We start from the raw sequence: 24,852 nt of genomic DNA on the forward strand, positions 1-24,852 counted from the left end.
AAAATCGGTTCGCATGTTTTGAATAAGTTGAATCGGATTAAATTGATGATTAATTTCTTTATTATTTACTTAATATGATGATTTAGAGTATTAAAAAAGATGTGGAAATGGGAAGCTTAAAGTTTTGGGTTTTTTGTTTAGTGAGTAAATAAAAATGTTGACTTTTTAAGCTTATAGCTTTGTGTGTGTGTGTATATATATATATAAATTTGCATATGCTTTCTGTGATAATTATATTTGTAGGTGTTGGGCTAGCTTCCAAAATCTAACATTATTTTTTATACGAGTTTCCTTTTCTGACTTTCATTGCACTTTGTCTCTATTCACATGGTTTCCTTCAATTAGTTAGATGCGTTGAAGTTGGACTCCCGGCTTTGATAGCAGTGATATCCCAATCTCAAAATTTTGACAGCAGCTGGTGCTTATGATAATAGTGTTTAAAAAACTGAGTTCACTTGTTGTCCTGATCGTTCTAGCCTCATTAGTGTTGCATCTTGTCCTTCGGGAAAGCTAGTTCAAATCGAGCACCCTTGTCGGCAATCGAATCGGGTCAAACATCTCTTAGAATCAAAGCTGCTAATGGGTTAGTAATTGCTACTGAGAAGAAATTGCCTTCGATCTTGGTTTAGTTGTTAAAAAAATAGTGTCTGACACCAACTGTTGAAGTTATTTACAATGTTGGGCAGGTTTTAGCATTTTGGATCAAGTTAACATAAGGTCTTTCTAAACTCGAACAAAACTTCAGGAAGCAAAGTAAGGCATTGATTGGTTCTCTTTCCATTTAACAATCAATCCATTAAAGCTATTTTAATTCGCTCAAATAACATTCAGGTCGCCTACTTGAGAAGGCCACAATTACAGAGACCATAACAATAATGAGAAGGGAAAGGGAGTCTCAGTCTCAAAGTCCTATGTCCAATACGTTAAAGGACCTTTTCTGATATCAACCATGACATCTTCCAAAAGAACCAACAGTTGCTCCAAAAAGCACCGTTGTCTCTAAAATGAAAAGACACTAAGTTCGGACATCGGATTGAATAGGGAGCAGCAAAATGATTTGGTGAAGGATGTTATCATGTAAATGACTAATGAAATCATTCGAGTCCATACTATTATTAATTTTCGGGATATTGACATGTTTGTACGATTTCTCTTGATTATTATGCATGCACTTGCATATCTTGATATAGGATAAGATATAAATAGCCTTTAAAGTTGGATTTTGCGAGTATAACTATGGGTTTCGAACTACTGTCGAATCTGCACTTGTTGAGATAGTCATATTTATGTTGGTATCACTTCATGCAAATATGTTTTCCTCCTGCGAGTTTGATTATCTATCACGATACCTTGGATTGGAACAAATGGTGTTATTGTACGTGAGCAACAGGAAAAAGCTATTTGGAAAACTGCACAATAAGGAGCATCCTTGGATTTTTTGCGCCACACCTCTTTAGTGATGGCGTTTTCCAAGTACAATTCATTGAAAATCAGACATTTAGTAAACTTGTAGATTTCCTAAACATTGCACCAGAAGATTTCGATATGAATAAGCATTCATCTGTTGACGATGAGGTTTTTTATGAGATAGATCGCCAAAAGACATGGAATATCCATTTGAATTATTCGTCTTTTCTGTAATCCCATAAAAGTTTTGATACTATGAGTTTGCAGTTGGTGTGGATCTTTTAGAACATGGTCCCAAATATGATCTGATATCGATGTTATGTGCTACAGTTTGGTTCTCTTCGCCTTCCTAAGGGACATTAGTTTACTATTCATGGAGTATCTTGATGCTTTATTCTTGCATGCTCTATGTGTGAGTATAGATCTGACTTATATCTTTTGGGTTGTCAAGTTGATTTACTATCATGATTTTTGGTTTCTTATGGTTCGCTTGATTTAATATCACGAACTTTGGCTTTCTGACAACTTATGGACCTACACTCCTAACTGATTATTAAGGTTAGCAGAGTTAAGCTCGTAACCTCCGATCTTTTGAGTTAACAGAGTTAATCTCGTAACCTCCGATTTAATTTATAAACAAATTCTATCTTACAAGAAATACAGTTCGCAATATTCTGCAATATAATTCTTGACTCCTGTATCACACTATCAAACAACAAAACTCACTCGATAAAGCTTCAAGTTAAAACCTGTATGATTAACACAAATTTGCCGCAAGGCATTTGCCATGGTGGATCACTTGAATACATCACAACAGATGACAACCAGCTTACTAGGTTAATCCCTCAACGGTTGAAAATTTGCACCAGCTTGAAGAGAGCCCACCTTGAAAAAACTGACTTAGAGGGAATATATCTAAATATTTAAGTGTTTACCCGAACCTAAAATTCATTGACTTGACAATGAATTTCAAGGTGTAGTGTCTTCCCATTGTAGGTTGTGCAAAAGTTGACATCTTTGGTTTATCTTGGTTTGAATGGGAACAAACTATCTGGTAATGTACCCTTGGAACTAGGACTTATGTCCAAGCTTTCGTATCTAGACTTGTATGCAAACCAATTGAGCAAGTCCATCCCTAAAACTTTCAGGTTAAAATAATCAGCAAAATATCTCTACTAGTACTTGTATTTTATGAAAGCTGCGGATTCAGGCCCAATACTGTAAATTGGGTTGGGTTTATAAATTATACTAAATTAGGTTTATTTTGGGTAGGACTTAGGAGTGTTGGGGTGAGCCGTTGGTTAGGGATTAGGTGGGCAGTACGCTAAGCCTAATACATGTAATATATGATATTAGTTATTAAGTTCGATTAATCTGTTTAATTACTTGCTTTCGAGCTAAATTAACCAATAATTAAACTTTTTAAAAATTATTAACTAACTTCTAATCGAATTAAATTAGTAAACTGACCGATTAATTTTAACCGAAATTTAAACACCCTTAAATCTGTTACTCTAATATGATGATCTTTAAATTATTTTTTTTATAAATGTATTTGTTTTAATAGAATATATATTTAAAATGGTATAAAAAAGTATGAATTTGTCAAATTCATATATACCTGATGAACCCAAATCAACTGGTTAGTAGGAATCCAACAAATTCTTATTTTTAAGAAATAATCACTCAATCTATATATATATATATATTATATTTTGTATATATATGTTATCACTCAATCTGTATTTTTTTTAAAATTCAAATCCAAAATTTAAAACTAAATTCCCAAATCCTACATAAATTGAATAGTAAAATACTTCTAAATATTTCATGATTATTTCTAAATCCATCGATTTGTTAAATGCTTATTTAGTAGAAAATTAAAATTTCTTAAATTATTTTGGGCTAATATGCAAAATTAAGTGAAATTTAAAATTTACCACTATACATCACTTTCACCAATATTTTAAAATTTTAAAATTTTTTATAGGGCCATAACAATTTTCTATTTTAGAGGTTTGGCCCCCCGTCAATCCCCAGGATTCGCTTCTGACTACAAAAGTTTAATTTAATTTTCAAATACATTTATTTAATTTAAAAAATAAAAATTCAAACCACTTAATGGGTGTTATTTGAAGGGCAAGAGAGATGGCCTTAAGAGAAATGAATAAAGTGCAAAATCACAATACTATATTGTTTTAACTTTGTCAATATTTCGATATCCAAAAAGAAAGCACCCAATTACATGAGCAACTTCAAAGTTCTAACCAAAATAATTGACCGCGTCTTCAAAGTCTCTCTTCACCATCAACATGGGTCTTGACTCAACTCCATGCACCAACACGTTCCAGCTGAGGCCTAAAAGGAAGAGAAAAAATATCTGAGATTAAGAATATAATTTTATATCATTGCAGCGAAAATTGAAGGCTTAAGGGACAAAAACCAAAAATTGAACCCCTAGACGTTAGAATTATAATAAATTAAGCCATTTTATCATTACAGTTATCCATCAAAGTTACAAAGTCAAAAGTGCCATTTTTTTTGCTGGTTGTTTTCACCACATGGCAAAAACTAGTATTTAATGTATAAAACATTAAAAAAATCAACAAACATTTAAAAAAAGTTATAGAAAATCGTATACACACATATCCATCAGCAGACCACATCAACAGGCCCGAAATGAGCCATAAAAATCAACATTGTTAATAATAATAAAAGCTTCCATGACCTTTTACAACAATGAAAAGTAAGTAAGATTATTATTATTATTATAGCTCACAACTACCAACAAAACAAACACATCGGAGAAACGATCTCCATAATCTATTAATGGTTTTTCAGATATACATCTGCAGTCTGCAGCATTCTATCTTCATATGTAATTCATTCCATTTTCATTTTTGACTTCTTACGTGTTGGAGCTTCATCAGTCAAGCACGCAAGAACAAAATCAAAGAAATGAGGAAAAAATAATACAGATATAATTATCACTCCCAAACCTTTTTACTTTCCAAGAAAGCATACGATTCATATGATATACAAAACCGGAAATAGGATGGCAAAATATTTAACAAGAATTTCCAAATAAACATTTTTGTCCCCTACTAATTACTTTTTCTCTACTTCAAATTCTCTACTTATAGGACTAAGTAATTCCCATTTATTAGAGTTATATTCTTAAGTAATATTTTGTCCACTCTCTTGCTGATTTCAACAAGCTAATAGCTCACTTAGTAATCACATTCACTATCTCAAATCAAATTCAGCCTATTGAATAAATCTATCCTCACTTAGTAATAGTTATATTTTCTGCACTTTCATCTTGCTTCTTATCATATGCATGTTGCAAAAATTTCTGTTCAGTAAGATCAGGAAAACTTGTAAACCATTAAAATAAGATGTTGCACGAAGACAGAAAGGAAGACTAAAAGGAACAAGTGCGGTGATGAAGGTTGTACGTTCCCAAGACCAGTTAAATCATGATGGTCGTACCAATTGTACAGAATTTCTTGAGAGCCAAACCTTCATCTCTGGGACAACTGTATAGCCTCTTCGAGTGAAGTTAAAAGGGTTGGGAATTTATTAGGAAAGCACTAATATGAAAGTAACACCAATCATGAGTAGTGGGAGAGACGGAGGTTATCAAAAGTAATTTTTGTGGGGAGGGTCGATGTCAAGTAGAAGTTACAACCTAAGTAATAGTTTCGTCATAAGTAGGTCTGCTCACAAGTCGAGCCTAGACAGGATACTAACACCTTTCACGTTTGGCTAGGCCCCTGACCCAGCACAAAATATGGGCAATATCATTCGACTAGACCCAACACTAATGACCAAAAGGGAGCCATTCTTGGCCCAACACAACCCACCGAATTTCTTTTTCTAATTTTATGTAAGTGGCAGTCAAGCTTTACTTTGTTTACTTATTGTTCAAGATTATCATAGTCCTTATCAATATTGACATTTTTACTGTGGTATCCATCACCGACAAAAGGACATCATTTTACTAAATCTTCACTTGTCTATAGGTAATGACCTCGCTCTGATATTTTAGGCAGAAACATTGTCATAGTCTACCAACTTCCTAAGTAGGAATTTAAGCCTTTGTTTAGATCAGGATATTTTATTTTCTTGTTGGAACAAAAAACTAGAAGCAACTATTGGGGCTTGGGGGTAAGGCATGACAGAACTTGAGTTCTAGTTCTCTAAAGGCGCTAGGAGCCTCGTACCCATTTAAAACAACAAATAGAGCAGACATTTTCACACAATGCAAATCCAACGCCTGATTCGTCTACTCCGTACCTTAGCATTACTCAAGTTTTATACAGGAAGTTCCAGGCTCACTATCAACTTCTGAGCGACAAGAAGAGCAAACAAAATGCAATGACAAGCAGTACTGCCAAATGAAAAATCCGTCAATTTACAATGATGGGAATAATTAAGATGTGGTAGTGACGTGAAGGGGGCACTAACCTTCATTTAGAGCAAACCAAATGTAATGGCAAGCAGCATTGGCAAATGAATAATTATGATGTAGTAGTGATATGAAGGGGGCTCTAACCTTCATTCAGAACAAAAATATATCACAAATATCTTTGGATCGATATGGAACAATGATGGCAGATTGATGCTCTGTAGCTGCATGAATCCCTCTTTGCTCGTTGCACCACATATTAAATCTTATGTACTCAAAACTCATATCGATATGGTTGACCCAACCCAAAATACACTCAGCCATTGCCCAAATGAAACAGAGTGCCACTCCTTGGTGGATCCACTGAAAATTCTGATGACCATTTGACGGGAAAATGTTTCTTATCAAGCAAATTATACGCCTCCAAAGAACAAAACTCACCAAAATAATTATACATGACAGTATACAGTACATCGTCCACAATTGACGCTGTCGTAACCATTTTTTAGGAAAATCGGGTATCGACTTGGATTTTGATAATGAAAATGAATAGAGAAGTCGCCACCGATCCTTTTTGACGAGGTGTGATCGGGTCACCTTGTAAAAGTGGTTGTTTTTAATAAATAGTTTGATTTATTTAAACAACAATTTTGGTCTACGCAAATCAAGAAAACAGGTTCGGGAGTCGGTTATGCACGAGGAAGGATTAGCACCCTCGATACGCCCAAAATTGGTACCTAGTTGATTAATTAGTGTCTTAGTGTCGAGAATTTAAAAACTTGAAAGAATTCTGAAATACGATCCCTTTTTTTATAAAAAAGTTCAAGTGTTAAAGACCTTCTCGTCTCAAAATATGAAATGTCACATCCAGTGAGTTAGGACACGACATCTTGAATTTTGAGAGCGAGCTTGCCTTTTATATAAAACTTACGTTTTTTAATTTGTTAGAAGGGTATTCGTTTATTTAGGGTAAACGAGAAAAATCAAAACCCAGTAAGTTAGGGTACGTTTTCCCGAGTTCTCAAACACCGAATATTACCTTTGTTTTAAAACAAATTCATATTTCAAGGTGACGAAATGTCATACCCGGTAAGTTAGGGCACAACACTTCGTATCTCCGAGAACGAGCATTTTCAAAACTCGTATAGCAATTTAAAAGAGTATTCCGTTATTTAGATTAAATGAGAAAAATCGAAACCGAGTAAGTTAGGGCACGATTATCTCGAATTATCAAATACGGAATATCACTTTTATGAAAGAATTATTTTAAGGCATTGAGTAAAAACATAAAGTGATTCATAGTAATATATAAAAGCAGATCATGATATTATTAACGTATAATAGTGAGTGATAATAACGAGTAATTTTGAAAAGATGACGTAGAAGCAAGGTTAGTAATATATAAATATAAACAAATGCGTGAGAAAAATGAAATGATCGAATACATAAGTAAATTAACGAGTAAATGAATATAAAGATGGCGAAATAAAATGATAATGATGGCGGTAATAATAATATAAAAGCGCATACATATACGTATCAAAGTACCTACGTAATAATAGAAGTAATAAGAAATATAAAAAATATATATACATAACAATAATAGTACGATATTAAAAGACACATATGCATGGTATATATAAAAATGTACAAGTAATATAATAAAAATTACATGGTATATATACATGTTAGTAATAATAATTATGATGATACAAATAATGAATGATTTAAGGTTTGAGAGAATTTACAAAGGTATAAATAAATAGGTGACGAAACGATAATAATGAGAATAATGATATATATAAGTGACATAAGTACGTTAAAATACGTATATATATATTTTCAATTAGTTAATATAAAAACAATAGCATATAGTTAATTACATATAAAAATGGTTATAGTAATAAAAGTAATAATGCAATAGTGATAACAGTGAGAGGTACAATAGTAATTATAGTAAAAATGCAAAAATAATGATAATAATAATAAAAACATTACATAAATATATGGAAAATAAATATATGATAAAATCAAATGTATATACATAACATGTACGTGTAATACAAAACAAAATATACACATAATATATTAAAACATATACATGACATACATAATATACATGGTAGAACATAATATTATATATACAATATATAAAAATTATAACAAAATGACATACATGATATAACATTAATTTACATGGGCATAATGTGAAATATAATATACAAATATATTTTAAAAGTATGTATATATGACACAAATGTATTAACAAAATAATAATATCAAAATTAATAATAATAATATATAAGCGTATACGTATATATGTTAAATATATATAATAAAACATATATTGATATTAATAATAAATATAGAGGTAAGAATAGGCATAACAAAATGTACATAATAGAGTATTTGAATATGTATACATAAAACATATATTAGGAACAATAATAATATATATAAAACAACTATAAAATATATATATGTAATATTAATCTAAAAAAATGCCTAAATAATAATAAAATATGCTAAAAATAATAATACAAGAAAGGTAAAATAGAATAATGAATAATATTAAAATAACAAAGAGTAAAAATAATATGAAAACAGTATTAAATATGAAAAAGGGACTAAATTCGGAACAAATATTAAGTTTTGGGGTCGATTTTAAAATAAATATGAAAGAAGGGACCCCTTTGAATGCGCGCGCAACTGCAAAGGATCAAAAGGGTAATTTACCCGAACCCTTAAAACGACGTCGCAGGAGGTAGGATTAAATCACAAAACATGATGAATTTTGAGGCCAATTTGAAAGAAATAAGAAGCTAATTGCAAAACGTGTGAAAAGCGGAAGGACCGCGCGCGCAATTAGACCATCATACGAAAACGCGTGGATCTTGAGGCGGGTCGGAGCCGGGTCTCGGGTCGGGGCAGCTAAACGGAGCCGTTTCTAGATTGAAAAGGGTCGGGAACAACGGTGCGTTTTGCCGGCCTATATAAACTAATTATTATTTTTATTTCATTTCCTTTCTCCTCTTCTAAAAAAACTTCTAATCCTCTCTTCTCTCTCTGCAGGTACCAAAATCCGGCGAGGAGTGGGCCGGTATCCGTCGTGTCATCCGCCATACCGGCCGTCGCTCCGACCACCGTACACGGTGGCTGAAAATCACCCGTGGATAGATTTTTCTCCTTTTTTTATATTTTTTATTTATTTAATATATGTGTTGTTTTATTAAAATGGGGATAATATATGTGAATAAATTCAAAAAGAAAAAAAGAAAATAGACCTTAGATTTGCTGTTTTCGGTTTTCCGGTCTCTAATATGGGGCTATTCCTTTCTTTTGATGTTGCTAAAGTCTCTGTTTTTTCTTGAAATCGAATGTTGTTCGCTTTTTATTTTTAAAAGAATGCCCCCTACAATGGTTTTTGATTTGGCTTTTAAATAGCCATTACATTTCTTTTTCTTTTAATATTTGTCTATTCTTCTGTTGTTGCTGCAGGCAAACGGTGGTGGAGCAGAAGCCACTTGCAGGCGTTGGTGGTGGATGGGGTGGGGAGCATGTGCTGATGGCTAGGGTTTCCTTAGCTTTTTCTTTTGTTGTGTGTGTGGGCATGGGTAGGTTTAGGGTTATTGGCTTAGTGGGTTTAGGGGTTTTGGGCCCAAAATTGGGCTTGTACAGCTGCCCCTCTTTGCTTGTTGTCGTGTAACGAGAACAGAGCAAAGACTTAAGAAAGACCAATTTTGCCCGGTCTCACTGTGTCTGGACTTGTTTAGCGCTCCTTTTCTCCAGGTAGCTTTATTCCAATCTTGTTGCTTCGCTTCACTTCACTGCTCTACTGCAACTTCAAGAAGGTAAGGTTTGTTTTGATTTGCTCCACTGCAACTCCATGGAGATAAGACACGTGACTTCAATCAATTCCACTGAAACTTCAAGGAGATCTGTTGTAGCTTCGCTTAATCCACTGAAACTTCAAGGAGATCTGCTGTAGCTTCGATCAATTCCACTGAAACTTCAAGGAGATCTGTTGTGGCTTTTAGCTTCTCCAACGCCATTTCAGGGTGAAGATATTTGATTTTCAACCTGTTACCCTACTGCTTAGGGGGTTAAGGCTTGTCATCATTGATCTGTTTCCTTACTGCTTAGGGGTTTAGATCTGTAAACTCAACCTGTTACCCTACTGCTTAGGGGTTTAAAGTTTGAAAATTTGGCTTGTTACCCTATTGTTTAGGGCAATAATATCTATAAACTTCAGCTTGTTACCCTACTGCTTAGGGGGTTAAAGCTTAGTGGTTTGAATCTGCTTCACTGCATTCGAAGAGGCAAAATTCGATGTATTTGATCTGCTCCACTGCAACTTCAGGGAGGTGAGATCTGTGATTTTTAGCTTATTACCCTACTGCTTAGGGGGTTAAGGCCCATCTTCTTTAATTTGCTTCCCTACTGCTTAAGGTGATAAGATCTGCAAATTCGGCTTGTTACCCTACTGCTTAGGGGGTTAAAGCCCTTTGAATTTAATCTATTACCCTACTGCTTAGGGGTTCAAGGTCTGTACATTTAGTCTGCTCCACTGCGACTTCAAGGAGATGAGATTTGTAACTTCAATCTACTCCACTGAGACTTCAGGAAGACAGGATTCGCTGGATTTGATCTGTTCCACTGCAACTTTAGGGAGACGAAATCTGTAATTTTCAGCCTATGACCCTACTGCTTAGGGGGTTAAGATCTGTAAATTTAACCTGTTACCCTACTGCTTATGGGTTTAAGGCTTGGCGAATTCACTGATTCTAGGGACATGACCTGTAGAATCAGTTCCATGTATTTATGCTTATGCCAAAGAATTAGGATGCTATGATCAAAGTGAATCAAATGCTCCTAATTAGATGCATTACGAATGATCTATAAATGTATGGGTGCAACATGTGGTGAGCGTGAGTCCCTTTTAATGTTTAGGTTGCTATTGCTCTTTGTTCATCAAGGTTCTTTCTCTTAAAAGGTACTCTATCTTCTTGTTCAGCTTAAATTTTGAACAGAAAGCCCGAAGAGGTGGTCCCAATTTATACTCTTTCTTCTCAGATGCTTCCAATCTTTGAGTTTGGTTAGTTCTAAATAATAGTCCTGTTTTAGGTTCCTGTACTATTTAAAACTTTCAGAGTAATGTGCAGAACTCTTTTTGCAAAAATGGTTTTAGTCCATTAATCATCAATGCAAAATGCTTGAAAAAGATCATAACAATGACAAAACTGAAATTTATCAGAAACAACATTTGAAGGGAATATATTAATCACAGTCAACAAACATTACTGGAATACAAAATGAATAAAAGGGACTAGGTGCCCCAAATATCGCAGCGTGAGTTTCTCTGTACTGACTTCTTGAGGACTCCCCTTTTTTGCCCAATATGTGTTTAGGGGACCTAGAGTACTCTTGCAGATGCCCCAAGATGTAACATCTCTCGTTCTTGTTAATTTAGGTACCATAAGACCATCGCATGCCCCACATTCGATCAAAATTTGAATTGCCTTTTATGGGTTTTCAATTCAAAATCCCTTTGGTCTCAAGGTGCTCTTCGCGAGTTTTCACCCTGGCCTCTCCCTTTTTTTTTTAGGCGAAGTATTTCTTGACCGAATCTGAATTCACGGGATTGGATAAGGTCTTGCCATCCATTTCAGCCAATATCAATGCTCCGCGAGAAAAGGCTTTCTTCACCACATAAGGCCCTTCCCAATTCGGCATCCATTTTCCTCTGAAGTCTTTTTGTATGGGCAGGATCTTTTTCAGTACTAGGTCTCCCTCGTGGAACTCACTGGGACGAACCTTTTTGTCGTAAGCTCACATCATTCGCTTTTGGTACATCTGACCATGGCGAATAGCCCGTAGCCTCTTTTCTTCAATAAAATTCAACTATCGTATCGGGACTGGATCCATTCTACTTCATCCAACTTTACTTCTGACAAAACTCTGAGGGAAAGAATCTCGACCTCGATAGGTAAGACTGCCTCCATTCCATAGACTAATGAGAAAGGCGTTGCCCCAGTAGAAGTTCTGATAGACGTTCGATAAGCATAGAGGGCGAATGGTAGCTTTTCATGCCAATCTTTATAAGTTTCTGTCATCTTTCCTACAATCTTCTTGATGTTCTTATTGGCTGCTTCGACTGCACCATTCATCTTCGGGCGATACGGTGACGAGTTGTGGTGTCTGATCTTGAACTGACTGTAGACATCCGCTATCGTGTTATTGTTCAAATTCAATGCGTTGTCAGATATGATCCTTTTCGGCATTCCATATCGATAGATGATTTCCTTTTTCAGGAACTTGCTAACTGCTGATTTAGTGACATTGGCATATGAAGCGGCTTCCACCCATTTGGTGAAATAATCGATGACTACAAAGATGAAACGATGCCCATTTGAAGCTTTTAGCGAAATTGGCCCAATCACATCCATGCCCCACATTGAGAAAGGACATGGCGAAGTCATGACATGCAGAGGTGAGGGAGGTACATTAATCTTGTCTCCATAGATTTGGCACTTATGACATTTTTTGGCGTAGTTAATACAGTTTCCTTCCATGGTGGACCAATAATAACCGAACCTCATAATTTGCCTGGCCATTGTAAAACCATTAGCATATGTCCCTCAGACGCCCTCATGGACTTCCTCCAAGATTTTCTTAGCCTCAATGGCGTCTACACATCTTAACAGTACCTGATCCTTTCTTCTTTTGTATAGGATCTCCCCGTCTAAGACATAGTCACTGGCCAGTCTTCTCAATGTTCTTTTGTCGTTCTCAGTAGCTTGGTCGGGGTACTCACGATTCTTCACATATCGTGGTACCAAGGGTGATCATCATTTTCTTCTTCTTCTTCGAGGTTGTAACAATGAGCCGGGGCCTCGTAAATGCTCATTTAGATTGGTTTCACATTCTCTGTTTGGTTCACCTTAATCATAGAAGCTAAAGTTGCTAGGGCGTCAGCCATCTGATTTTCTTCTCGTGGGAGGTAGTAGAAGACAATATCATCAAACTCTTTAATTAACTCAAGGATCAACCTCCGGTAATTGATCAATTTGTCTCTTGTCTCCCATTCCCCTTTGAGTTGATAAATCACTAGAGCAGAATCTCCATATACCTCTAACACCTTGATTTTACGTTCTATGGCCGCACGTATTCCCATGATGCATGCTTCGTACTCTGCCATATTGTTCGTGCAGTCAAAATCTAATTTACTAGTGAATGGATAATGATCTCCGTTCAGGGACACCAGAACTGCCCCGATTCCGTTACCCACAGCATTTGATGCTCCGTCAAAGTTTAGCTTCCAAGGGTGACTTTCTTGAGGGTCTTCTTCCATGGTTGCTATGCACATTAGATCTTCATTTAGGAAATAAAAGTTCAGAGGCTCGTAGTCCTCTAGGGCTCTGCTGGCTAGGAAATCTGCTATCGCACTTCCTTTTACGACCCTCTGGTTCACATAAACTATATCGAATTCAGAAAGTAGAATTTGCCATCGGGCCATTCTCCCGTTCAAGGCAGTCGACTCCATCAAGTATTTTAGAGGATCCATTTTAGAGATCAGCCAAGTTGTATGGTACAACATGTATTGTTTCAGTCTTCGGGTTGTCCAGATCAAGGCACTACACAACTTTTCAATGAACGAGTATCTCGTCTCACACTCAGTAAACTTTTTACTGAGGTAATATATCACTCTTTCTTTCCTTCCCGATTCATCGTGTTGGCCAAGCACACATCCCATAGAATTTTCAAATACCGTCAAATACAGCATCAGTGGCTTATCTGGATTAAGTGGTGTCAACACTGGGCATTAGACAAATATTGCTTAACTTTGTCGAAAGTCTTATGGCATTCCTCGTCCCAACCACCAGGGTTGTGTTTCTTAAGGAGACGGAATATGGGGTCACATTTCTCGGTTAGTTGTGAAATAAATCGAGCGATGTAATTTAGTATTCCTAGGAATCCTTGAACTTCCTTCTGAGTACGTGGTGGAGGTAACTCTTGTATGGCTTTGACTTTGTCTGGGTCAATCTCAATCCCTTTTTCACTGACCACGAATCCTAACAGTTTTCCTGACTTGGCTCCGAAGGTACATTTTGCGGGATTGAATTTCTATTGGAATTTTCTCAACCTCAAAAATAATTTCCTCAAGACTTGCACATGCTCTTCTTCAGTCCGAGATTTGGCTATCATGTCGTCGACATAGACTTCAATTTCTTTATGCATCATATCATGAAATAGGGTTACCATGGCTCTCTGATATGTTGCTCCCGCATCTTTCAATCCGAACGGCATTACTTCATAGCAAAAGGTTCCCCACATGGTCACAAATGTAGTTTTATTCATGTCTTCAGGATGCATCTTGATCTGATTGTACCCCGAGAAACCATCAATGAAGGAGAAGAGTGAGTAACCTACTGTGTTGTCCACTAAGGTGTCGATATGAGGCAACGGGAAATTATCTTTCGGGCTGGCCTTGTTTAAGTCTCTGTAGTTTACACACATCCATACCTTTCCATCTTTTTTAGGGATGGGGACGATGTTGGCTACCCATTCCGAGTACTTAACTACTTGTAAGAAACCAGCATCAAATTGCTTCTTGACCTCCTCTTTTATTTTCAACAGAACATCAGAGTGCATCCTTCGAAGCTTTTGCTGAACTGGCTTGCATTCTTCTTTGATGGGGAGCCTATGTACCACAATGTCAGTACTTAGCCCAGGCATATCCTGATATGACCATGCAAAGACATCCTTGAACTCTTGGAGTAACTCAATAAGGTCCCGCTTTGTCTCTATGGTGATGCAAGCTCCGATCTTTACTTCTCTCCTTTCTAGTTCATCTCCCAAGTTCACGACTTCTACGGTCTCTTTGTGGGGTAGAATCTATTTTTCCTCGTGTTCTACCATCCTTAACAAATCAGGGGATAAGTTACAGTCTCCGTCATCCTCAAAGTCTTGGGATCCCTCCAGACACATATCTCGCTCAAAAGGAGATTCTGAATTAGTAGCAATGTCACTCGCATCATTGATATTTGGAGACCTATTGTAGGTGTGAAGGAAGATGCAAAGAACAAGAGAACCTAAGAACAATGATATGTGTGGTATGATCATGAATGAAAGAATAAAAGAATATTTGCACGGAATAAGTCAAAAGGATGCATTTCATTGAAATAACGATTTCGAACATAAGCCTATTTCACAAAAGGACACTTGTTACTCCTAGGCCTAGAGCAATAAGTGTGTTTTGGACATTACTCTGAGTTAGTTCTAAAGACTACAGGAATCTCTTCCGCAATCCAATTATTCAGAACACTTCCCGGCTCATAGGGGCGAATGCCTGACAAATTCTCTACCTCCGTCCCTTATTCATATGTGGCGTTGATGTCCAAACTCTCCATCATTCCTTCCAAGATTTCCTTTCCCGACATCTTCTGCTCGGAGTGAATGACCCCTCCAGACACAAAAGTCTTCGATATATGGGGGAAGATCATTGGTTCCCATTCGATTTCTCCCCCGCTCAATCGCGTTCTCCTTCTTTCTTGCTTCTTCTCAAGTTCTTTCTTTATTTGTTTCATGATCGGCTTAAACCCTAACCCAAAATGGTCTTGATTTTCCTTCATCATTGGTACATTAATCCTTCCTTGAAGATATCTCCCGAGTCCTCTTCCGGGTAGAGCCCCTTTTCCAATAGTTAGCCGTAGTCCCATTCTTGTAGTCTCAGATAACCCGGGCATTGGAATCTTATTTCCTTCGATAATGAACGTCGCGTTCACAAACTCTAAAGATTGAAAAGAGCACTCGATTGCTTCATCATTTGCCTCCAGATATGGGGCATCACTGGTTATTGCCGCGATGATGTCCTCTTCAGCATTGATTGTTACTAACCGACCTTCGGTCACTAATTTTAACTTTTGATGCAGCGATGAAGGGACTGCCCCCGTCGAGTGTATCCACGGCTCCCCAATAGGCAATTATACGAAGGATTAATGTCCATGACCAAGAAATCTACCTCGTATGCACTCGGCCCGATTAAGAGGGGTACTTCAATTCTCCCCATTACCTTCCTTTCCGTCCCATCAAATGTTCTCACTACATTTTGGCATGTCTTCATATGGGAACTATCCACTGGCAACCTACTCAGCGTAGATAGGGGTAGGACATTCAGTGCAGACCCATTGTCATTCAATACCCCCGGTAACGTGTACCCTTTACAACGAGTCGTGATGTGCAAAGCTTTAGTTGATCCTCGGCCTCCTGGCGGTACCTCATCGTCATTGAAGAATATGAAGTTGTCGGCACTTATATTGTTGACTAAGCGGTCCAGTTTGTTTACAGAGATATCATTAGCAACATAAGTTTCATTCAGCACCTTCATCAATGCGCTGCGATGGGTTTCGAAACTTAAAAGTAAGGTCAGTACCGATATACGCGCTGGCTGTTTGTGCAACTGTTCTACGACACTATATTTGCTGTGCTTTAGGAATTTTAAGAATTCTTTGGCTCATTTTTCAGTCACTGATTCATTAACAGTTGGTTCAGGCTCCGCCGGCTTCTCTTTCTTTTGCTCAATTGCTAATAATTTTCCTTTAACCTGTTCGACTTTTGTATTTGGGGTATAACGCCTTCCGCTACACGTATAAAAACCTTCGTCTTGAACTTTCTCTGATGCATTAATCGGGGTCTCCTCTCCCGGGAATGTCACATTGCAGCTATAGTTCCACGGTACCCTTTTGTTGTCTTTATAAGGAAAAGCAACAGGCTTTTGGATCATGACCTTTGGCGCAACTCGTGGCCCAGCTTCATTCATTCTCGGACGTGATATGATAACCACTGGGTGGTTGACTTTGTAAACATCCTTCGTCGACCTCTCTTCGGAGGCACACACATCTGCTTCTTCTAGGCTCCCATATATTCGAAGAATTCCAGCTCCTTATTATCCATCAATCCTTGTACTAAAGCCCTGAATTGGCTGTATTTCTAAATCTCATGACCCTCTTGATCATGGAACTCACAATAATTCTTCACTTCTCGAGGTCTGACCCCGAATTCTATGCTATCAAACCTCTTTCCACTATTTTCTTCCATACTTCTTTCAACGGGGTATTCACTTCTGCAATATTCATCTTAATTTCTTTCCCCGAACTCTCGATTATTGCATTTATTCCCTTATTCCCATGGTTAGGTAATGGATTCTCTGTATTGGATGCACCATCGAATTTCACAATCCCCATGTTGATGAGTCTATCAACCAATTTTTTGAAAGTGGTACAGTTTTCTATCGAGTGTCCTGTGGCTCCCGCATGGTATTCGCATTGGGCATTTGCGTCATACCATTTGGGGTATGGAGGTTGCATTGGCTTCAGATAGAAAGAAGACACGACATGTGCATCAAATAAACTCTAGTATAACTCCTTGTACGTCATTGGAATGGGCGTAAATTGAAGTTTCTCCCTATTTTGTTTTGTGTTGGGCTCTTGTCTGGGTGGGCCCTGCTGTCCAGTAGTTGTCGACCTTGGTTGGCTTACGGTGATCGATTTCGAATATGAACTCACATTATTCACCTCGTGCTCTTTCTTTCTCGGCGCTGACCTCTTAGTGTTTTCCCCAGCCTCTATTTTCCTACATCTTATGGCATTTTCTATCATTTCTCTAAACATTACTATGTCCGAAAAACTCTTGGTTGCGCTACCCAGCATGTGGTTAATAAAAGGTGCCTTCAGGGTATTGATGAAGAGCATAGTGGTTTCCTTTTCAAACAGAGGGGGTTGGACCTGTGTGGCCACTTCTCTCCATCGCTGGGTGTACTGCCTAAAGCTCTCATTATGCTTCTTCTCCATATTTTGTAAAGTGATTCTATCAGGGGCTATGTCTGCCACATGACCGTACTGCTTCATGAAGGCTTGTGCTAAATCTTTCCATGAACTGATCTGGGTGCGACTCAGCTGGTTGTACCATCTAGAAGCAGCCCCAACCAGACTTTCTTGGAAGCAGTGAATTAATAGTTGGTCATTATTGACATGGCCTGCCATTCGTCTGCAGAACATAGTGATGTGAGCTTCGGGACAGCTAGTCCCGTTGTATTTCTTAAATTCCGGAGTTTTGAACTTGGGAGGGATTATCAAGTCCGGAACCAAACTTAATTCCTTAGCATCGATTCCACCACGATAGTCGGTGCTTTCCATTTCTTTAAATTTTTCTTCCAACCATCTACACCTTTCTTCAAGCTCTCTCGGGAGTTCTACCCTTGCCTTTTCTGCTTCTGTTACTTCATCGAGATTGAGGACCACAGGATTGGTCAGGTTATCCCCTGGATTAGAGCCCGAGCTGGCCTGATAATTTATCGGTGCCGAAATACCGGCCTGAAATGGTTGGGGCCTAATTGTGACCGATGGCCTTCTTGGGTACATATCAGGTTGTATCTGAACGTCCGCTGGGGCAAAACCCGGAGGGTAGGTAGGATCTTCATTATCTTCTCCCGCATTGATCAAAGGGCTTTTCCCTTTTTCTAATCCACCGGCCAATAGACGAGTTAATTGGTCCATCATGCTTTTCTGAGACTCCAACATGTGGTCCATCATATCTTGCTGGATTTTGGCAAGCTGTTCTTGCATACGTGCTTGTAATTGATCCTGCATCTCTTTTTGCATTTGTTCCAATCTCTCTAGCCTTTGGTCCATTGCTCTTGTTTTTCCCCTTGTACTGTAACGATGTTCCAAGGTAACGGCCATGATTTTTAGGGTTCCTTGTGAGTTTTAGTGCGTATGATGCAATGCTGATGCATGAATGCAATGAATACGATGAATGCAAAAGCGTTGATTCCAATTCGATTTCATTAGAGTAACTTTTCTAGAAAACAAGCTGATACTTAAGGCCTTGACCTGCCTAAGAAGCCAAGCTACTTTTCGTCCTCGGTCCGATTCTGACTCGTATTTTAAACTCAGCACATCGGCTTGTACTGCTAATGTTTGCAAGTGATCAGCCACTTCTCGCACTTGAGTCAAAGCTTCGCCCATGACGTAGTCCCTGCTCCTGACTTGGTATTGAGATTGATGAAGTTGCTCCTTCCATCGCTCGTTATTTACCTCGAGGAGTTCTATCAGAAGTTCACGATTTTGCAGCGCTGTTTTGAGTTCTTCTATATTCTCTTTTAATTCTTCGATTCTGTTCTGACTAGCTTTCAACTCGATTGCAGAGTTACGCGAGCGATACTGATACAATGACCTCTCTAACTTTGATACTCGGATCTTTAACCATTCTTTCTCATTCTGGCTTTCTACCAAACTTCTTTTCAGAGCACCTTCTCGAGCTTGAGCATCGCGAAATTTTTTCTCCCACTGGTTGGCTTTGCTTTGTTCTTCTTTAACTTCATGTCGCCATTGTTTGGATGTTTTTCCCAACCCAGCGGTTCTTATTGATCTGCGCAGCTTCTTATAGTCCGTTTTCAAACTGTCTAAGTCCTCTTCAGCCTTGTTTTTCCCTTTTCTGAGTTTTTCAGCTTCTAATTTCTGGACATCGACATCTAACCCTAACTGCATCTTTTCTTCTTCTAACTACTCGATCCTTTTTTCTAGCTCCAGACTCTCTCTTGAAATCTTGCCTAATGATTTCTAGCTCAGATGGGATTACTTTCAAATGCTCTTCTATCGACTGAGGATTCCCTTGATCTGATGTAGGGATGTTGTCGTTAATCCTCTGATTCCACCATCGGTCGTACTCAGGAGTAGTCATGGGATTGGCAGCAAACTTCTTCATTCTACGAGTCTGGTTCCAGGCATTTGATATCTCGTGAACTTTCTTTTTGTAATTATTCCCCGTGAACACGAACTCGCACTGGGCTAACCCGTATGTTGGTGGTGTGAACTGTCTGGATCTGTATTGTCGCAATGCAAGCAGAGGAGCATACGCGACGGCCCCCCATACTCCTAACAAGGGAACCTAATCGAAGTCTCCGCATCGGTATAATATTTCATCAGGAACCATCCATGGGGCTCTCCATTCAACATCTTCTTCTTGCAGATTTTGGAGCACCGTCATCCAATTTTATTCTGTCACATCATCTTGCCTCGGTGTAGCCACTAACTCATTCAGCGGAGAGTAATTTTCAGAGAAGATGCGATACGAGACCTTTTTCACTTTCCAAAAATGGTTGTGGAACCAGGATAGCAAGAGCTGTGCACATCCAATAAATCTCCCTTCACCCGCTCTTCTACAAGCATTTAATGATCTGAAAGTCTCAGCCAAGATTGCGGGTACAGGTGTGGTTCCTTTACCAAGCCTGTCAAAAAGGTCGGCAACAGCCTCGTCTACATGCCCCAAAGCCTTGGGGAAGATGACCAGTCCATAAATGCTCAAGGCGAAGACATCTACCCTTTTCTTCATGTCGGGGTGCGCTAAGATTAGATCCCTCAGGTTCCTCCAAGGAATGCATTTACAATCTCCTTTTTGTTTGATCCGAGTTGTCACCCACTGTTCGCTTATCCCTGTGATGTTCATCATCTTTTTCGAAAATGCTGGGACGTTAACAGGTCTGGCATAAATTCTGTCAACCTAAATCTTTGGGCAATGGAGCAAAGTCGTGTATTCTTCTATAGTAGGTACCAAATCTACTTTCCCGAAGGTGAAGCAACTGTAAGCAGAATTTCAATATTGGGCAAGGGCTCGAAACAGATGTTCATCTACCTTGTCATCGAGCAGATAAGGTAAATCACCGTAATGACAATAGAATAGCTGTTTGACCTCATCATCCCACTGACCCCAAATTTCTTTCATCTCTTGGAGATTGTTCTGAGTTACGCTGATCCGAGTAAAATTCCACAATTCTGACACGTACCCCTCGGTAAGACTGTCACCTTTCTTTTGTTGTGTTGTCTCAGCCCATATCCGGACGGTCGCGTTGCTTCTACTTTATCAAAAAACTCATTTTCCATGATAAGCTATCTATTTAAGAACCGAATGCGAATCAACACCTTTTACAATGAAAATGCCATACAAATACAATCAAAGTAAAACAAAGCAAGTCAGTAATTTATACGCAGTTCAAAGCAAACAAAGAATAATAAATATAGCACTTGCTCAGGTGACCACTAGGGTTTCGAAGTGGCTCTACCTAGGGCGGGTTCTTAAGGCTCGCTACATGGGGTTTAGTTCTAGAGTAAGGGTACCTGAACCAACAGATTCCTCGATCTTCACCCATTATAGGCTCATACAGACCGAGTTCAGTTCAGGGGAATACATTTCCCTATGGCTGCACGGAGATGAAAATCTTACGAAGACATAGGTACGGATGTATCCCGAAAGCGATCCACTATCCTGCACGAAGGTGAAAACCTCACGAAGGAGTAGTTTCTCACTCCCACTTAAAGGGGTGTGACCACAGCGGCCATGCAATGCAATATGCAAAACTATTTAAAAACTCAAAACAACGCAACAGGTATTGTACCACAAAAATAGCAAATGAAATGTAATGAAAGGATCATGTTTCAAAACCAAATTTTCAATTTTTGATAAAAAGATAAGAGTTAATCAACTTGTGGCTTGACTCTCTCATTCGCATCCCCAGTGGAGTCGCCAAGCTGTCGTAACCATTTTTTAGGAAAATCGGGTATCGACTTGGATTTTGATAATGAAAATGAATGGAGGAGTCGCCACCGATCCTTTTTGACGAGGTGTGATCGGGTCACCTTGTAAAAGTGGTTGTTTTTAATAAATAGTTTGATTTATTTAAACAACAATTTTGGTCTACGCACATCAAGAAAACAGGTTCGGGAGTCGGTTACGCACGAGGAAGGATTAGCAACCTCGATACGCCCAAAATTGGTACCTAGTTGACTAATTAGTGTCGCACCCTCGATACGCCCAAAATTGGTACCTAGTTGATTAATTTGTGTCTTAGTGTCGAAAATTTAAAAACTTGAAAGAATTCTGATATACGATCCCTTTTTATAAAAAAGTTCAAGTGTTAAAGACCTTCTCATCTCAAAATATGAAATGTCACATCCAGTGAGTTAGGACACGACATCTTGAATTTTTGAGAGCGAGCTTGCCTTTTATATAAAACTTACGTTTTTTAATTTGTTAGAAGGGTATTCGGTTATTTAGGGTAAACGAGAAAAATCGAAATCCAGTAAGTTAGGGTACGTTTTCCCGAGTTCTCAAACACCGAATATTGCCTTTGTTTTAAAACAAATTCATATTTCGAGGTGACGAAATGTCATACCCGGTAAGTTAGGGCACAACACTTCGTATCTCCGAGAACGAGCATTTTCAAAACTCGTATAGCAATTTAAAAGAGTATTCCGTTATTTAGATTAAATGAGAAAAATCGAAACCCAGTAAATTAGGGCACAATTATCTCGAATTACCAAATACGGAATATCACTTTTATGAAAGAATTATTTTAAGGCATTGAGTAAAAACATAAAGTGATTCATAGTAATATATAAAAGCAGATCATGATATTATTAACGTATAATAGTGAGTGATAATAACGAGTAATTATGAAAAGATGACGTAGAAGCAAGGTTAGTAATATATAAATATAAACAAATGCGTGAGAAAAATGAAATGATCGAATACATAAGTAAATTAACGAATAAATGAATATAAAGACGGCGAAATAAAATGATAATGATGGCGGTAATAATAATATAAAAGCGCATACATATACGTATCAAAGTACCTACGTAATAATAGAAGTAATAAGAAATATAAAAAATATATATACATAACAATAATAGTACGATATTAAAAGACACATATGCATGGTATATATAAAAATGTATAAGTAATATAATAAAAATTACATGGTATATATACATGTTAGTAATAATAATTATGATGATACAAATAATGAATGATTTAAGGTTTGAGAGAATTTACAAAGGTATAAATAAATAGGTGACGAAACGATAATAATGAGAATAATGATATATATAAGTGACATAAGTACGTTAAAATACGTATATATATTTTAAATTAGTTAGTATAAAAACAATAGCATATAGGTAATTACAAATAAAAAGATTATAGTAATAAAAGTAATAATGCAATAGTGATAAAAGTGAGAGGTACAATAGTAATTATAGTACAAATGCAAAAATAATGATAATAATAATAAAAACATTACATAAATATATGGAAAATAAATATATGAAAAAATCAAATGTATATACATAACATGTACGTGTAATACAAAACAAAATATACACATAATATATTAAAACATATACATGACATACATAATATACATGGTAGAACATAATATGATATATACAATATATAAAAATTATAACAAAATGACATACATGATATAACATTAATTTACATGGGCATAATGTGAAATATAATATACAAATATATGTTAAAAGTATGTATATATGACACAAATGTATTAACAAAATAATAATATCAAAACTAATAATAATAATATATAAGCGTATACGTATATATGTTAAATATATATAATAAAATATATATTGATATTAATAATAAATATAGAGGTAAGAATAGGCATAACAAAATGTACATAATAGAGTATTTGAATATGTATACATAAAACATATATTAGGAACAATAATAATATATATAAAACAACTATAAAATATATATATGTAATATTAATCTAAAAAAAAAGCCTAAATAATAATAAAATATGCTAAAAATAATAATACAAGAAAGGTAAAATAGAATAATGAATAATATTAAAATAACAAAGAGTAAAAATAATATGAAAACAGTATTAAATATGAAAAAGGGACTAAATTCGGAACAAATATTAAGTTTTGGGGTCGATTTTAAAATAAATATGAAAGAAGGGACCCCTTTGAATGCGCGCGCAACTGCAGAGGATCAAAAGGGTAATTTACCCGAACCCTTAAAACGACGTCGCAGGAGGTAGGATTAAATCACAAAACATGATGAATTTTGAGGCCAATTTGAAAGAAATAAGAAGCTAATTGCAAAACGTGTGAAAAGCGGAAGGACCGCGCGCGCAATTAGACCATCATACAAAAACGCGTGGATCTTGAGGCGGGTCGGAGCCGGGTCTGGGGTCGGGGTAGCTAAACGGCGCCGTTTCTGGATTCAAAAGGGCCGGGCAAAACGGTGCGTTTTGCTGGCCTATATAAACTAATTATTTTTTTTATTTCATTTCCTTTCTCCTCTTCTAAAAAAACTTCTAATCCTCTCTTCTCTTTGTGCAGGTACCAGAATCCGGCGAGGAGTGGGCCGGTCGCCGTCGTGTCATCCGCCGTGCCGGCCGTCGCTCCGACCACCGTACACGGTGGGCAAAAATCGCCCGTGGGTAGATTTTTCTCCTTTTTTGTATTTTTTATTTATTTTATATATGTGTTGTTTTATTAAAAATGGGGATAATATATGTGAATAAATTCAAAAAGAAAAAAGAAAATAGACCTTAGATTTGCTGTTTTCGGTTCTCCGGTCTCTAATATGGGGCTATTCCCTGCTTTTGATGTTGCTAAAGTCTCTGTTTTTTCTTGAAATCGAATGTTGTTCGCTTTTTATTTTTAAAAGAATGCCCCCTTACAATGGTTTTTGATTTGGCTTTTAAATAGCCATTACATTTCTTTTTCTTTTAATATTTGTCTATTCTTCTGTTGTTGCTGCAGGCAAACGGTGGTGGAGCAGAGGCCACTTGCAGGCGTCGATGGTGGATGGGGTGAGGAGCATGTGCTGACGGCTAGGGTTTCCTTAGCTTTTTCTTTTGTTGTGCGTGTGGGCATGGGTAGGTTTGGGGTTATTGGCTTAGTGGGTTTAGGGGTTTTGGGCCCAAAATTGGGCTTGTACAGACGCTAAGCCAGACCAGTAACAAAATTTTTGTTCGAGGCAAACCCATGATTTACGATCATAGTAATAAGCATAAAGAGAATCATTGACAAGGCAGTGCACCAAAATCCGAGATCGGGAAGAATCTAGAACAGGATTACTTAGAGCGATAACTTCCGGAGGGGGCGACAATGGTTCCCAAATATCCCCACTTATATCGTAAACCTCGCCAAAAGATT

General features: G+C 37.2%; 1 protein-coding gene across 4 annotated transcripts in view; it reads right to left on the bottom strand.

Moving 5' to 3' along the window:
* Positions 1–3,588: 3,588 nt before the first annotated feature.
* Positions 3,589–24,852, bottom strand: part of LOC107962441 (uncharacterized) — a 42,556-nt gene continuing 21,292 nt past the window's right edge. Inside the window, exons 1-2 of one of the 4 annotated variants that reach the window (XR_001701618.2) lie at positions 5,966–6,047; positions 3,589–3,765 (exon numbers count right to left, since the gene is read on the bottom strand). The gene's annotated coding sequence lies outside the window, so the exon portion shown is untranslated. Of the gene's footprint in view, positions 3,766–4,050; positions 4,142–5,877; positions 6,048–24,852 lie in introns of those variants that run through there. The other 3 variants (XR_001701616.2, XR_001701617.2, XM_016898838.2) reach the window with 3 other exon arrangements.

This window comes from Gossypium hirsutum, chromosome A06 (genome assembly GCF_007990345.1).
Source record: "Gossypium hirsutum isolate 1008001.06 chromosome A06, Gossypium_hirsutum_v2.1, whole genome shotgun sequence".
NCBI classification, from domain to species: domain Eukaryota; kingdom Viridiplantae; phylum Streptophyta; class Magnoliopsida; order Malvales; family Malvaceae; genus Gossypium; species Gossypium hirsutum.